Source organism: Pinus tabuliformis, chromosome 6 (genome assembly GCF_031772625.1).
Source record: "Pinus tabuliformis cultivar Carrire ecotype Pingquan chromosome 6, CPIR1, whole genome shotgun sequence".
In the NCBI taxonomy this organism is placed as follows: domain Eukaryota; kingdom Viridiplantae; phylum Streptophyta; class Pinopsida; order Pinales; family Pinaceae; genus Pinus; species Pinus tabuliformis.
Genome location: NC_142292.1, coordinates 1239165413 through 1239183181, shown reverse-complemented (window position 1 = coordinate 1239183181; position 17769 = coordinate 1239165413). Strand labels below are relative to the sequence as shown.

General features: G+C 37.8%; 1 pseudogene across 1 annotated transcript in view; it reads right to left on the bottom strand.

The window, feature by feature from the left end:
• The window catches only part of LOC149263171 (uncharacterized), a 104144-nt pseudogene extending 86875 nt beyond the window's left edge, over nt 1-17269 (bottom strand). Inside the window, exon 1 of the transcript XR_016249597.1 lies at nt 17026-17269. The product of XR_016249597.1 is annotated as an uncharacterized LOC149263171 (transcript). The remainder of the gene's footprint in view (nt 1-17025) is intronic.
• Nucleotides 17270-17769: the final 500 nt, after the last annotated feature.

Here is a 17769-nt window from a genome sequence, read left to right as displayed (position 1 = left end):
TATATGGTATCAGAGCCAGGTTTATCGGAGCAGTGAACAATATACGAAGAAAAGAATTCGAAGTAATATATATATATATATATATATATATATATATATATATATATATATATATAGGGTCACGAGTTTGCAAAGCAGATCTGAAAATTTTTGTGCAAAAATTTCAGAAACAAATAGCAGATCTGGATTCCTTGCGGAAAAAGACCCAAATTCAAAAAAAAAATTGGCTGAACCAAAGGTCAGATGAGGGAGATATCGTTGATTTAAAATTAGCTCTTTTTCCTAGAAAATTTCGTGACGGCGGGAAAGATGAAATAGATTGGTGTGCTAGCCAAGAACATGTATACTCTTGAGGTTCAAGATGCATGAAAAGCCTTAAGAATCAAGGCAAAGGTTAGAGACTTTGTGGTTGAGAGGGAGAGTAAATTACCTCTCAACATGCAGCTCCAGAAGAAGTCTCAGACAATTCTGGAGGAGCCACAATTGGAGATGCTGAGAGGAGACTGAGTGGAGGCATCCACTCATGCAGAGACCTCCAGTAGGGGGAAATTTCGAGCCAAGTGGGCAGAGGGATCACATGCAGCCGTACCTCCAGGTGTGAGGTCGGGCGATGTGAAGTGATAGTCCCAAGAAGGCTGAAATAGGGGCAGGATCCTTGAGATACCTAGCCTCTTTGATTAGACCTTGCTACAGGAGCCCCGACGAGGAGTAGCAGGACTGGCTAAGTGGATAGAGATGGATGCGGATGGAGGGGCAGAGAGAGCTACATTGCAGGAGTCCCAAGACAACACAGAGCTAGCAGGCTGTAGTAATGCGAGAGGCACAAGAGTGTTGCACCAGTGCATGATGGCACAGAGAGGTGTGCAACGGTGCGAGATGCAGGGATTTGTTGCAGCAACGTAGATGTCAGAGAGGGAGCACTTGTCAGCGACAGAGGGAGCTTCAGCATCAAAGGGTGTTTCTAGCCCAACGGGGAGGTCAGTTGGGAGATCAGTTACTTATTTCTCAGTAACTGAGTTGCAGTGCAGCAGTGGGCAACACGCTGCAACATGATGAGAGGAGGTGTAGTGTTGGGAGACAGGGCCAGCAGCAGCACGGATGTAGCAGGAGGAATCAATGTGATTGATGTAGTCAGAGATCAAAGTGACAGAGGCTAGAGCAGTCAGATACTGAAGGGCATAGAGGTGTAGAGTTTTCAGTCGACAGAGGTAATAGCAATTAGAGACTTTGATGACAGAGGCATCATTCTGATTCAGGTTGGATATTTTTGTTTCTAGATTTGTTGGAGCAACAACACTAGGGAGAAGTGTTGCATGCAGAACATTCCAAAGGTTCAGGATCGGGTTCGAGTTGAATGCCTTTCTTGTTGAGAGGGAGTGTTGAAAATAGCAACAAGAAATGCTAAAAATAGAAATGCTATAAATAGCATTTTAGGTACCAGTGTTGAAAATGGCAACAAGGAATGATAAAATAGAAATGCTATAAATAGCATTTCAGGATAGATTCCAATTTTAATTAGTCCCTAAATTAAAATTGGAATTTGGTGTTAGCAGCTATTTGAAAAATAATTAGTTAATTCATCTTAAGTTAATTAGTTGGAGAAAATCAAACATGAAGTCTATGTGAAGACATGCAACATTTATCCCTTTGATTGAGGAAGTTATCCCTTAATTAAGGAGATAAGGATGAGTTGTATTTGAGATGTAACTAGTTAGCTAAGTTAACTGAGTTAAGTCCAGATAGATTAGTTCCAACAGTTTGTGGAACTAATTGTGAGTTCAGTTAGTTAATGCATGCATGCATGTAACTAGTGTACTTCAAATAACTAAATATTCTCTCATAAATAACTCATGCATGTTAGTTCAGACAGAGACCCAATTGATATTAAAGGAAGGGACAATGTACTATCAGTTGGAGGATTTTCCTATAAAGGAAACTCATCCATGCAGAAGGAATGATCTCCTTCAGGATTGCTCAGTTATTTCAGAGGTCAGTGTTGTGTGTGAGGTGAGAATCACACAGGTTGCAGCTGGAGGACCCAAGAGAAACTGCGCAAGGAAATAGGAGGCTTGGAGGACTGAAGGAAGACATATGTGTTTTCTATTTTGTCTATGAGCATCAATGAGGGATTGTACTGAGAGTTGGAAAGCTTGAGAGCTAAAGCTTTGTGTAATCCTAAGATATTTCCACTTGTATGATAATACAAATAGCGGGGTTTTTAGTTGGGGCTTCCCTATAGTGTTCTTTTGTGTTTCATGTGTATGATTTCTTCTTTTCTGTTTGATGTGTTCCGATTGATCTTGCTCAAATTGATTAATTTTTCGCAAAGTTTGATAGTAGAAGTAGATCAAGTATTTTGCTTTAGTATATTGCATTGTCAGGTGATCTACGATGAAATTTCTACAATCCAAGATCTTAGATCTAAAATGAAGATGGAGATCAACTATCAAAAGAGGCAGTTTGAGAGTCAGAAATATGAAATTATTGCTCCCAAAAACAAATGTGTTCATCTAGAGGAGGCTGTTACATTCCTCAAAAACACCACACTAAGCCAGGAGGGAGAAAACTCAACATATCAGGGAAACAAGTAGAGGTCTTAGCAAGATCGCTCTGTAAATCAATACTAATTAGGTATCAAGTTTTCTAAAGGTCTCTAAGTAGTACGTTATGTAAATGTATCTTGTTACTGTTTCAGTTTGTAAGGAAATATGCCATAATAGTTTTAGGCTCCTCTAGAATTTTGGGAATCAAGCATATAGGATTCAAGGACTGCGTTCCCATCATCTCCTCCTATGGCTTGATTCCAAACAATCTCAAATGTAATAGGAGCTAGCGCCTCCCTCTCCTTTTGGAAATATAAAATTTAACCGATCTTGTAAAAAAAAATGGTAATTTTTAATATTGTTTATTTATATTTATGGTTAATTTGGATGAAATTTTTGTGTTATTGTTTGAATTTTTTTTAGTTAGTGTATAAAGTAATGACATGATTCTAAATATTGCAAAAGTAATAGAGTGAATTTGTATTATTAATTTGGATGATGTATATGTGTTATTATTTGAATTTTCTTTTCTGGTTAGTATATAAATCAATGACATGACTTTAAATGTTGCGAAACTAAGAGTAATGGAGTGAACTTAGATTGTTGATGAATTAATTTGTGGTTCGCTGCATTGACATCAATCTAGGACACTACCCACCTATAACAAGTGTTGGCAATGTACCAAGGGTGATACCTTCTATGTTACAAGGATTCACAATGTTGACACTAGACTACATTGATTTTGTTGGACTCCTACTTGGATTCTAGTCTATCAATTAGTGTCGACAAATAATTTTGTTGATAGCCAACTTAATCATGAGTGTAGAGTTTCCACAGGTTGAGGTAGAGATTCTTTAAGTCAAAGCTGCAAGATTGGTTTGAGGCATAGATTAGGAAGTTTATTTACATGGAGCTACATTACAAGGATGGAATGTCAATCATTGTAGAGAGATGGTGTTGTATGGAGATGCTACAAGGAATGAATAGGATAGTTTATTGGTTGAGTTCCTAATAAGCTTGTATGAGTGAATGCAACGACTTGAGGAGATGCAAGGTTATAGATTGAAAAGGAAAAAAATTATTGAGGGGAACCTTCCAAATCTAGTAGCGTTACGATAGTTTGAACACATAATTAGTTGATCTATATATTTTTGGATGAAGAAAATGACGAAAGCATACATTGTTGAGTTTGTGGTAGAAGGATACCATTGTTACTGAATAGATAAGGAGGAATTCAAATGAGAATCACGAGGAAAGTTGTTAAACAAGATTCCTACTTCGCATAAAATGCTATTGGTGGAAGAGGGTATTTTATCCTTTAACCCAACCAACATGGTAGTTTAGAAGCCTTACATTGTGGGTTTGTCAAGATAATTGATGATGGTTTCAATGAATAAGTATCAGAGAGAACACAAAGAATAATGGGAGAGCTAAACAAACTTAAAAAGAGTGAAGATACTAAATGGTAGTCGTTTAACTAGATGCATGCAATCGTGGAACATAGCAAGAAGTTGTTGAAGGAGATTAATGAGAAGGTAAGCAATAACGTGAGGTTGCGAGGGTTGAAGAAGTTGAAGAAAAAGGATGAGTTAGCTAGCCAGTGGTTGTAGGAAAGAGGGTTGATGTTGGATGTGAGTCCAACAAGGAGGAATAGTTGTGGAGGTACATCTATGAGGTTTGAAAGACAAACTTGAAGTATATTGCACATTGATGTTGCATACAAACATATTGCTTAGATCCTCTACAAAATAAGGTTACACTCAAGTAGTCCTTCAAAGAACCCATGGATGCGGACACTAACGAAAATGCACAACCTAATGATGTGTTGATGGTTGTATTCCAACTATTTAAGAAGAATAATGGACATGATGTATTAAATTAATAGTGGAGCCATCCCGACACCAACAGTACACCTTGCGCATCTTAAATATCACTAGGTACCATCATAGCATTATGTTAGTAATAATATGATGTTAAACAATAGTCAACCTCTTTTTGGAGGGAATAGTGGTGGCATTGGTAATAGTCATAATCACAGTACAAGTATAAGGAGTGGTCGAATTGAAAACACTAGTTTATTTGGTAATACATATATATAACATCCATATCTTAACCCCTCAAGTTAAATTGTAATTAATTATGTTAATGATATTATATCGCATGTATCAACATTTAAATGTTTTCATTGCAAAAAACCATATTTAACGCTTAAGAACAATATGTATGTAAATATTCCTCTAATAATTAAAAAAATGAGCAACAGACTAGGAACATATGAGTACTAATACAATTATAATATCACAAGTGGGAAAACGATCAGGGTGTTGAGAGGAATTGTCTTGCCAAACCCTTGTAATGAAATTGAAATTTAAATATGAGCTTATATGAGTACTAATACGATTATAATATCACAAGTGGGAAAACGATCAGGGTGTTGAGAGGAATTGTCTTGCCAAACCCTTGTAATGAAATTGAAATTCAAATATGAGATTTTTCCCTCTTGCCCATGAACCAATTGATTGTGAATGACTAGGTAGTTGGAATAGTCACCTTCATAAATATGGAAGTTGTGGTGGCAACTGCAATACTGATATAGAATTTAATGGAAGAAATGGGTTGAGTACATTCCTAGATTTTGAAGTTGAGCCACAGATTCCTTGGGGGACTGATGTAAATGTTGGGCAATAACAGAGTACATTTATGGAAAAATATGGTAGAGAGTAGAGATCCATGAATGGAAAAGGGAGTGAAACAATCATTCATGCATAAAGAGAGCCACCTACAGAGTGAAGAGACACACGAGTTCCTGAGTCGTGATAATTATGAGTTGAAGGTTGTCAATCCTGATTATAATGATGGTTGAAGAATTATGGGTTGTTAAACTATGTTTTGGGTGCCCAAATATGCTTGAAAAAGTACCAATCGCAGATTGCAATGATGTTGGTGTGTTTTGGGCTCCCTAAAAATGATTTTTTCTTATCAAACATTTTCAAAAGAGCTTTGAACTATAGTTGGGTAGAGTGGGTCATGATTTGATCTGTGCTTATTGAGAATACAATTAAGAGGCAGGAAATCATCAAGGGACTATAGAGTAGTGAAGGGATTCCCTTTGATCCATGTGGCTCCAAAAAGGCTCAAAATTCAAAGTCTTTGGATTTCGTCGAAACTAGGACCAAAATGTAGAGCTCCTTGTCTTGATACTAACAAAGTGAATGGAACTCAAATCCAAGTTCGTATGCTCACGATATTCACAGTCAAATTTTTGGTAAACTTAGCCCCACTGGCTAAATTTAGTAGGTCTTTAACTAAATTTGGAGGTCCACTAAAATTGGAGGTTTGGCTAAATTTGGTGGTTGTTAACTAAGCGACAAATTGGCACTGCGCGGTGGTCGAAACTAGCAAAATTGTCGCCTACTTAATTTTGTTGTTGACCCTAAAAATCCGTCGACGAGATTTTGAATGATTTATTTAAAAAAAAAATAAAAAATATTGGGGTGGTTGGCCACCTGACTGGCGGACCCGCCAACCCTCTCACCAAATATATATTAATATATATAAATAAATTATGGATCAACGACCCAACAACCATGCCACGTTATGCGAGGTCGGTGGAAGTTGAACCCACACCAACGAGGGCCAACCCGCCAATTGGCAGCCCCAAATATAACACCAAACCTTGTAACAAAACCATAGAACCGCGATATAAACAACTGCCACAACAAATGTAATAGAACCAACATACGCCCTCGTGAATTTTGTATTTAAACCATGTTCTTTACCTTTAGAATAGCAGGGTCATAGAGGAGCCACAAGTGGGAGGCATGTGCATAGGAAGAGAGGCCGAGATGTGGAACAATGACCTCAGTGGTGGAACCAAGAACTAGATTGGAGGAATATTTCAGATTCCCTTGGCATTGATTTTTTGGTAGTGGCAGAAATATGCCAACTTTATACTTAGATTAACTGAAATTTCGCCAAGAATCTGATGGTGCAGGCGGTTTTCTGATATGAGAAGCCATTTTTCCAGAGATAGACATTCAATAATGGAACCACGAAGGTGGAACCTTGACACAGGAATCTGTAGGGAATCTTTTAGATTCCATGAGGCCCAAAATTGACAATTTCATAATCAGGCCAACTTTATTTTCATCTGACTAATTTTTTCACGAGGAACGTGATGACACAATCAGTTTCTTCATTTGAGCCACAAATTTTTAGTCAACCCTCAAAAGAGAATCTTTGAGGAACCTTTGAGATACTTAGGGAGCCCAAATTTGACCGAGGCAGAAAGGGGTCATGTTTATACTCATATTTCATGATTTTTTGCTAGGAACGGGATGGTGCATGTTGTTTCTTCATCTGAGTAGTTGATTGTCAGGTCATCCTCAGACTTGGAAGTATAAGGTGCATTGTTGCCATGTGTTCATTTGATTTTTGTTGAGATGATTATTTGATTATGAGATCCATGTATGCCACTTTGTGAGGGGATAATTGTATGCCACTTTATGTGAGATATTGTTATTTTGTCATGTCGAAGGAGAAATTTAATGAGTGAGAGTTCCTATAGAAAAGTGTCTCCCAGGAGAAAACATGCCACTATAGATAAGGGGGTTCATCCTTGTATTGACAAATATTACATCATGTACTCATCATCTTCTTGCATCAACTAAGCAAGCGACCTTCCCACTCTTGATATTGAGCTTGAAGACGTAACCCACACTGCGTGAAATTCGTTATCATATTGTGTGTTTATGGTTGTTCATGATTATTTGTTTCTTATTTCATGATGATGGTTTGTTGAAGTTGTTTAGAACATGCATTGCTCATGATTTCACAAGCAAATGTAAGTGTCAGTAAAAGGTCCTATATAATGGGGATTTTTATTTGAAAGCATTCACAAAAAATTCTCGGATCAAGTGGTATCAGAGCAGTTTGACCCTTTTGCCAGGGATTGTGAATTGAGCGTGCAACAAGAAGGGAAATGGAGGATAACAAAGATCTCTACGAGGCCTTCTACATAATGGAAAACATGGTAGATATATTGTTCGCTGATTATGAGGAGAAAATGGAAAAAGAGGAAAAAGAGAGCAGAGGACAATGCTCCATCTCCATCTTTGGGTGAATATTATTCTTCTTTGTCTTCTTCTCAATTTTCAAATGAAAAGATCAATGAGAGCCATCAAGCGGAGAATCTTGAGTTGAGGAAACTTCTACAAGAAGCAGAAGAGGAGAAGAAGAGTTTGCAACTTCAATTACGAGCCACATAAGAGGCCTTGGAAAATATGAAGTGCAACGAAGGCTTACAAAGCCATCATCACCTACTTCATAATCAACCGCTAAGGTAAACATTGTTGATAGTTCTTCAGTTTCATTTTCACATGATTTTATTTCTGTTAGAAGCATTGAGTTACCCATTTCAAGAACCGGCATGAGACTCCTTACCAACATAGGATAAAAGGAGGAGGACATGGTGTTAATGGCCAAGGAATGACTCAACCATTAGAGATTGTACAAAGGTCTCAATTTTCAGGATTGAGGTACATTGAAGGAGAGTGTTTGCAGGCAACAAAAGTAAGGGGTTATTCATATAAAGAATCCAAGCCATTGCCGAAACCATTGAGAAAAGAGGATGATGTAAGCACATCACAATATTCCCATGACAATGATCATTGCAGAAGAAGAGCTAACGGAATTTCTTCTCACAAAATTCGCACCAGAGGCAACCATGCAAAGTATAAAAGGTCTAGGTATTCTAATGTGAGTTTTGATTATGTTGAGAATAGCAACAAGAAATTCTAAAAATAGCATTCAGTATATTCTAATTTAAATTTGTCCTTGAATTAAAATTGAGAATTAAATTCGAATTTAGTCTCACCAACTGCTTGAAAAAAATTAATTAATTCATCTTGGATTAATCAGTTGGATAAATTCAAGCTAGAAGTCTTTCTGAAGTCATGCAACAATTATCCCTTAAAATTAAGGAGATTATCACTTAATTAAGGAGATAAGATTGAGTTGTAATTAGTTAGCTCAGTTAACTGAGTTAAGTCTAGTTAAATTAGTTCCAAAGAGTTTGAGGAACTAATTGTGAGTTCAATCAGTTAATGCATGCATGCATGAAACTAGTGTACTCCGGATAACTGAGGATTTTCTCATAAATAACTCACGCATTTCAGTTCAAACAAAGACCCAGTTGAGATTAAAGACAGGGATGTTGTACTATCACTTGGAGGAATTTTCCTATAAAGGAAACTCATCCATGTAGAAGGAACACGGTTCCTTGAGGATTGCACAATTTTACAGGGTATGAGATCAGTGTGAGTGATCAATGTTACACTTAGTAACAGTAGGATCACCCAGGACAAACAACACAAGGAAATAGGAGGCTTGGAGGACAAAGGAGAAGGTTTTTGAGAAGCCTTGTTTGCTTGTGAGCATCAAGGAGGATTGTACTAAGAGTTGGTTAATTGTGAGAGCTAAAGCTTTGTGTAATCCTGAGATATTTCCACCTTGTATGATAATACAGATAGTGGGGTTTTTAACTGAGGCTTTCCCTAGAGTATTCTTCCGTGTTTCATGTGTATTGATTCTTCTTCTTTGTTATATGCGTTCTGCTTGATCTTGCTCAAATCGATTAAGCTTCTGCAAGTTTGATTGTAGAAGTAGATTAAGTATTTTGCTTTAGTTATATTGCATTATCAGGTTAATGTACAGTGAGAATCTCTACATGGTATCAGAGCCAAGTTTATCGGAGCTGTGAATAGTATACGGAGAAGAGAATTCAAAGTTTCAAGTTCGAGGTTGCAGGTGCAAATCGAATTCATATCATACTTTAAAAAAAATTGAGATGGGACATTATGCGACTAATTGCCCATCTAAGAAGTCCAAGAAGGGATCCTCGGAAGGATCGGAAGGTGAGGCATTAGCCTCTCAGTTCAAAATGGACTTCACCCTCATCGCATGCATGGTGTCATTGATGATGGGTTGTGGTTGGTATCTTGACAGTGGAGCGTCATTCCACATGACTGATGATAAAAGTTTATTCAGTACCTTGGAGGAGAAAGACCTCAAGATGCGCATAGAGATGGGTGACGATGAAAGGTATAGTGTTTCAGGAGTGAGCACAGTTGCTTTTCAGAGGGAGCATGGAGCTCTTATCACCTTGATAGATGTGAAGTATGTGCCTAGACTGAATAAGAATTTGGTATCGATCACGATGTTAGAGGACAAAGGCTATGATGTTTTCTTCAGTAAAGGAAAGGTGTTCCTTAGACACATCACCAAGGGACAAGTGAAACATATCGGTTCATGGGTACAAAACCTGTATGCTCTTGAGGTTCAAGATGCATGCAAAGCCTTGAGGAGAAAGGCAAATGTTAAAGACTTGGTGGTTGAGAGGGAGAGTAAATTACCTCTCAACATGCAGCCCCATAAGAAGTCTTAGACAATTGTGGAGGAGCCACAATTGGAGAAGCCAAGAGGAGACTGATTGGAGGCATCCAGTCATGCAAAGGCCTCTAGTAGGGGGAAATTTCGAGCCAAGTGGGCAGAGGGATCACATGCAGCCATACCTTTGAGTGTGAGGTGGGGCGATGTGAAGTGATAGTCTCAAGAAGGCTGAAATTGGGCAAGGTTCATTGAGAGGTTTTATCTCATGGATTGTACCTTGCTACAGGAGCCCAAAGTACATAGTAGCGAGAGGAATTAGTGGGATTGATGCAGTCAGAGATCAAAGTGATCAAGGCTAGAGCAGTCAGATACTGAAGAGCGTAGAGAAGGATTGACAACAATACAGAAAGGCTGAGTCAGTAGAAGCACAAAGTTTTCAGTCGACAGAGGCAATAGCAGTCAGATACTTTGATGATAGATGCATCATTCTAATTCAGGTTGGATGTTTTTTTTTTTTTTTTTTGGAGTTGCTAGAGCAACAACATTAGAGAGAAGTGTTGCATGCAGAACATTCCAAAGGTTTAGGATTGGGATTGAGTTCAATTCCTTTCTTGTTGAGAGGGAGTGTTGAGAATAACAACAAGAAATGCTAAAAATAACATTCAGTATATTCTAATTTTAATTTGTCCTTGAATTAAAATTGAGAAATTTAGTCTCACCAACTGCTTGAAAAATAATTAATTAATTCATCTTGGATTAATTAGTTGGAGAAATTAAGCTAGAAGTCTTTCTAAAGTCATGCAACAGTTATCCCTTAAAATTAAGAAGATTATCCCTTAATTAAGGAGATAAGATTGAGTTGTATTTGAGTTGTAATTTAGCTCAATTAACTGAGTTAAGTCCAGTTAAATTAGTTCCAAACAGTTTGAGGAACTATTTGTGAGTTCAGTCAGTTAATGCATGCATGCATGAAACTAGTGTACTCCAGATAACTGAGGATTCTCTCATAAATAACTCATGCATGTCAGTTCAGAGAAAAACCCAGTTGAGATTAAAGATAGGGACATTGTACTATCACTTGGAGGAATTTTCCTATAAAGGAAACTTATCCATGTAGAAAGAACAAGGTTCCTTGAGGATTGCACAGTTTTACACGGTGTGAGATCAGTGCGAGTGATCAGTGTTACACTTAGTAACAGTAGGATCACCTAGGAGAAACAACGCAAGGAAATAGGAGGCTTGGAGGGCAAAGGAGAAGGTTTGTGAGAAGCCTTGTTTACCTATGAGCATCTAGAAGGATTGTATTGAGAGCTGGTTAGCTGTGAGAGTTAAAGCTTTATGTAATATTGATGTATTTCCACCTTGTATGATAATACAGATAGTAGGGTTTTTAGCTGAGGCTTTCCCCAGAGTATTCTTTTGTGTTTAATGTGTATTGATTCTTCTTCTTTGTTATATGTGTTCTGCTTGATCTTCCTCAAATCGATTAAGCTTCCGCCAGTTTGATTGTAGAAGTAGATTAAGTATTTTGCTTTAGTTATATTGCATTATCAGGTTAATCTGCAATGAGAATTTCTACAGATTACAAGAAGATTAATGATGAGCAGAACTCGTGGCATAGAAAACCATGTACTTGTTGTGGATTTTATAACCATGTTGTTTCCAAGTGTTGAAAAAGAATGGCAGCAAGGAAGAGGACAAGACATGAAAACCCTTCTCCGCATCAAGGTAGGGAGAAGGTCAGGTAGATCTACAGGATGAAGAATTTTCGCAGTCATTGCAACAAGAGTTGACATCAAAGAGCCACATGTTGGGAGATCCATCCAGAGCAGTGACCGAAGGAGACCAGAAGGAACCTGTTAGTGAAGCAAATCAATGAGAAAGCTATATATAGGAAGAGAGCCCATCAACTTGGTTGGGTATGAGATGGGTAGTATTTTTCAGTAGCCGAGTTTGGCGACATTTGTAAATCATGTATTGCAAAATGATTGTAAAAGTGATGAAGTGTTTGTCATCGCTTATGAATGCAACATGATGATGTTTTTGGTATTTTTTTTTTAGTTGGAGTATTGGTTTCTGTATGATTTTGATGTAAACTTGACCAAAGAGTGTGTTATAAACTCTTGGCAAACATGGGGTTTTCTTGGGTCATGATAGGTCATGTAATTGAACATGTATTTTGCAAGATGTACTATAGGTTTGGATAAAGTACATGTGTCGATTCATCACATATGGCTCCAAAGTACAAAGGTGAAGGAGAATGAAGTGTGGCTTGTTAGGGAACTTGTTCTGCAGACGAGGGAGTACAATATATTGTAGATAGTGTTCATGCTTTGGGAGGACCAAAAGCTCTTCAGTGGGGAGGAATGATCCAGGTGGCCCCAGAAATGCAGGGTGTCGATTCATCACATATGGCTCCAAAATAAAAAGGTGAAGGAGAATGAAGTGTGGCTTGTTAGGGAACTTATTCTGCAGACGAGGGAGTACAACATATTGCAGATAGTATTCATGCTTTGGGAGGACCATAAGCTCCTTAGTGGGGAGGAATGATCCAAGTGGCTCCAGAAATGCTCAAAATTCAAAGTCTTCGATTTTGTCGAAACGAGGGCTAGAATGTAGAGCTCGTCTTCTTGATGCCAACAACGTGAACAACACTCAAATTTAAGTTCGTATGCTCAAGATATTTGTAGTCAATGTTTTGGTCAACTTGGCCACATTAGCTAAATTTAGCGGGTTACTAACTAAATTTGCAGGCCCACTAAAATTAGAGGTTTTGATAAATTTCACGGTTGTTAACTTAGCGACAAATTGGCATCACGCAGTGGTCGAAACTAGCGAAATTGTTGCCTAATTAATTATGTCGATGACCCTAAAAATTCGTTGACGGCTTTTTGAATAATCTGTTAAAAAAAAAAAATGGGGTGGCAAGCCACCTGACTAGCAGACCCGCCAACCCTATCACTAAATATATATAATTATATTATGGGTCAATGGCCCAACGGCCATGCCGCATTGTGCGAGGCTGACGGGAGTTGAACCCACATCAGCTCGAGTTGGCCCACCAACCGACAACCCCAAATATAACACTAAACCTTGTAATAAAACAATGAAACCATGATATAAACAACTGCCACAAGAAATGTAACGAAACCATCATATGCCATGTGTTAAAAATAGAGCGGTGGGGGGTCGACTAAGGGACCTCTGCCCACCCAAAAGTATACCAACCATGGGCCAGTTGGTGCGCCCCACGTGGGCCTTGTTTAATTCGTTGGCAAATTTTATAGTTAAACCATATTTCATACCATTCGACCAGGAGGGTTGCGAAAGAGTCACAAGTAGGAGGCACGACACAAGCATAGAGGCTGAGATGTGGAACCATGACCTCAATGGTGGAACCATGAACTAGAGAATCTTGGAGGAATCTTTTAGATTCCCTTGGAGCTTATTTTTTACAGTGGCAAAAATATGTTAACTTTATACTCAGATTAACCAAAATTTCGCCCAGAATTTGATGGTGCAAACAGTTTTCTAATCTAAGTAGTAATTTTTCTAGATACAAACCTTCAAAAGTAGAACCACGAAGGTGGAACCTTGACGCAAGAATATGTAGGGAATCTTTTAGATTTCATGACACCCAAAATTGACATTTTCAAAACAAGGTCGACTTTATACTCATCTTACTCAATTTTTCGTAAGAAATGTGATGGTGCAATCAGTTTCTTCATTTGAGCCACAAATTTTCATTCAACCCTCATAAGAGAATCTTTGAGAAATCTTTGAGATTCTAGGGGAGCCTAGATTTGACCGAGGCAAAAAGGGGTCATTTTTATATGCACATTTCACAATTTTTCTCCAAGAACGCAATGACACATGTCATTTCTTCGTTCGAGTAGTCGATTTTTAGGCCATCCCCGGACTTGGAGGTTTGAAGATAGTTACTGATCAAACGAAAACTATTACCTCAAAACGGGTACTCTAGCCCAAAACCCCCCCAAAAAAACATGAAAAAACAGGCTGAAAATGAAAAGTGTTGATGCTGGAAACATATTTATTCTTTTTGGGGTACATTTTCAACATTTTTTAAAAATGGCAGTAAAAACCAAATTTTTGTGTGCAAAAAACTCCCTGAAAAAATGTTGATGTTGGAATAATGCCTTTTTTTTTCAAGGTTAATTTTCAACATTTTTTAATTATGACGTTAAAAATAAAATATCATCACTATGAAAATCTTTAAATTTCCAACAATTTTCAAGCATGAACTTGAGAAAAAATACTTATAATTGTTTTCAACCATAGCATTAAAGATAAAATATTCATGACTTAGAAAAACATTAAAATATTGACAATTTTTCAACCATGAAATTAAAACCAAAGATTATGACTACAAAAAAAAATAGGTTTTCAAAATATTTCAAACATGACATTATGGAGAAAAAAAAATATAACTAAAACCCTTGAACAAAAAAAATTAATAAAAATTAACTTGTAAAAAATAAAATCAAATAATTCAAATATTAAAAAAAACACAAGAAATAATACAAGAAAACAAAATTTCAAATATTGCAAAAAAATAAAAACAATAAAAAACAAAAACACAAAATTTAAAAAATAGTAATAAGAAGGAATAAAACATAAAATAAAAAATAAAAAACATAACAAAAATATGATGATGATGGTTAACGTCCATTGAGACCATACTTTGGTCTATCGAACCTAAAAGAAGACGAATTATTTAGTTTGATTAGGATTTTATTCCTATGCTCAAAAAGCATGGAGAGAAGCCTTCCGAGTTCACTATAATTTTGTCATTGTAAAAGGCTAGGAAGGTCATTATTGCAACAAAGATTATGAAACTGAGATCTAATGTGGTTGTACATGGGGCAATCTAAGAGGAAGTGATTTTCATCCTCGATATTCATATTCTCACAGAGATGGTGGATCCTTTTCATCCATGGTGTTTTAGGAACTGCCCAACGGCCCGTTTCACTATGGAACTCATGAGAGTTCATTCTAATCTTGGCTATATTAATTTTATTCTTTGAGCTAGCTAAAACAGAGAGATACTTTTGATCTTCTAGGGTGGGGTTGATGACCTCCTTATAATATATTAATTTTCTTTTAGCTCCTAAATTTTTCTCACACCACATTTTTCTTTGAACTTAGAAGTAATAATATTTTTAATGTTATTAATGTTTTTCAATGCAACATTCTCGTCGATCTCCCAATGGTTTAGCGAGGCCCTGGTGTCTTTATACCAACCTTGTTTGAGCCTTAGGTGGTTTTGGCTGGAATTTAAAGCTAGCTTAGGAAGTCTATGGTCTCTTATGTTATTGAGTTTGTGCTTGTACAACAGAAGCCTAGTCATAGCTAGGCTCTCGATAGGGGAAAGACACACTTCTATAAGAAGAATAGGATAGGGTGTATTGATTTTAATTTTGAGGTTATATGTTATAAAACGCTTCTGGATTTGTTCAATCTTTCTCCAGGATTCTCTAGAGATGCCACAACCCCAAACCTCACATCCATATAAGATAACAAGAGTGACTAAAGTTTCAAAGATGAACTTATTTGTATCCCACATTACGAGGTTTGTCATTTTACAATTATTTTCAAGACGAAAATAGGTTTTCCACCCCCCATTAATCCTTTTCTCAATGCTATAGTTCCAGTTGAGCTTGTGATGAATATCAATTCCTACGTACGTGCAAGAAGACACTTCCTCCAAGTTACTATTGTCATACATAAAATTAGCGCAAGTGTCCTTCTTGGATTTGATAATCATAGCTTTTGTTTTGTCAGTGTTAACAATGATACCCATGGTAGAGTAGAAATCCTTAAGAAGTCTAAGTTGCTTATCAAGATCAGATGGGCACCTCGCGAGAAGAACAATATCGTGAACATAGAGAAGAAGGATGATGACTATCCTAGCTAAAATCTTGCTATCACAGCCTACTTCCTCTAAACAACTTTCTAGCTTGTCAATGTAAATGCCAAATAGGGTAGGGGAGAGGGGGCAACCTTGTTTAACTTCGATATTACACTTAATATCTTTCGACCACCCCTCATTTCTCTTTAACTTGACAATTACATTCTCGTATAACCTTATAGCGACAACTCTAAACTTGAAAGGAACCTTTAACTCTTCTAATCTATTCCATAGGTTGTTTCTAGGAACTGTATCGAAAGCCTTTCTAAAGTCCACAAAGCAAAAAAAGAGATTGGATTTATCATTGTGGCATTCCTCCACAATGATCCTAAGTGTAACAAGGTGGTCTGTTGTTGAGTGTTGCCTTCTAAAACCCGCTTGGACTTTAGCCTGCTTACTTTCACTTTCAAGCCATATGCTCAACTTCTTTTCCAAAATAATACCATATAACTTGGCTAAGAGAGGGATGATCATAATTGTTTGATAATTAGAGGGGTTACTTGTATCCCCACTTTTTAAAAATAGGGATAATGAGGCTTTGAGTCCATGGTTTGGGGAACCCTTGATTGACCGCTTGATTGAAAAGCTTGTGGATGTGGGGGATGAGGACATGACCTCCAATTTTTAAGATTTCCACCTGGTAACCTTCAATGTCCTTAGCTTTCCCATTTGCTAAGCGTTTAACCCCAAAATCAATGTCTTCTAATGATAAAACTTCTTTTGTTGTGAGCAGGGTTTCAAAGTTATCCATGACATATGGAGATTCATAAAACTTTTTAAGATAGGAATTCCAGTCATGTAAAGCATTTTTTTTTTTTTTTTAACGCGGTCGGATACTTTTATATTGCAAAAAAACTGCTAGTAGCAAGTGCTGTTACATAGAGTGAAAAAGGAAAAAGAGAGGAAGTCCAAAATGGGTGCGCAGACCCTGACTTCTTGAGATTAAACTTGAAAAAGATAAATTGAAATAAGTAGCGGCTATATTGCCTGACAAAAAGACCAGCGAGTAGGCAAAATTTACTGGACATTTGGCTGATTACCAAAACTGGTTGACCGAGTCTTCGACCTGAGGTTCCTTTTTGATGCTTGCTTTGGTTGATGCCTCAGCTTGCATGCTCTGGGTGATGTTCTTGATGTGAGATATAGCCTCCTCCATGTGCTTACATTTCTCTTTAAGGCTCTCGATCTCGGCTCTTTGCTTTTCCAGTTTTTTCCTCTTGGATCGACTATCTGCCTGGAAGTCTTCTTTAAGTTCATTAAAGTGCTTGATGAACCTAGCGATCATGAAACAATGCTGTTTGCAGAGTGTGCAAGTATTGTTGCCAAGCACACGATCCAGCGGGTTCTCCGGATGATCTCGGCCTTCCTGAGTCTCGTTCTGCATTCTGTTTTCTGAAGTCTCTGCCATGGCTAGGAAGACAACCTTAAAGGAGAGGAGAGTCAGCGATAAATGAGCCTGTAAATAACACAAGTTATACCTGTATGCTTTAGAAGGAAAGCGCACTTCAATGTTGCTTTGGGAGCTGCCTCGCTTGTTGCAGAGCTTCTGGATCCAAATGTGTGACGAAGGATGCTTGGGAGAGCAAGGCTGCTTACTGCTTCTGTTGTTGAGGGCTTCTGAGGGCAGGGAGCCGGGCACTGCTTCTCTGCTCTGCTTCTGAGAGGGCGAAAGAGTTCTGAGGTGGGCGAGGGGAGGAGGGGGAGTATATAACATCAAGGAAGGCTGGGCGTGCTGGAGGTGCAAAATATTTTCATGGATTTGGGCAGACTCCGGATCATTCGTGAAATCCTTGGTGCAGTCGATAAGGATTGAGGGGGGACATTTGCCAGGATTCCGAGAGAAGGGATCACGTGAAACATGGTGTGATCGGGTCTTTGGAGCAAGCCAGGATGTATAATGGAAGGGAG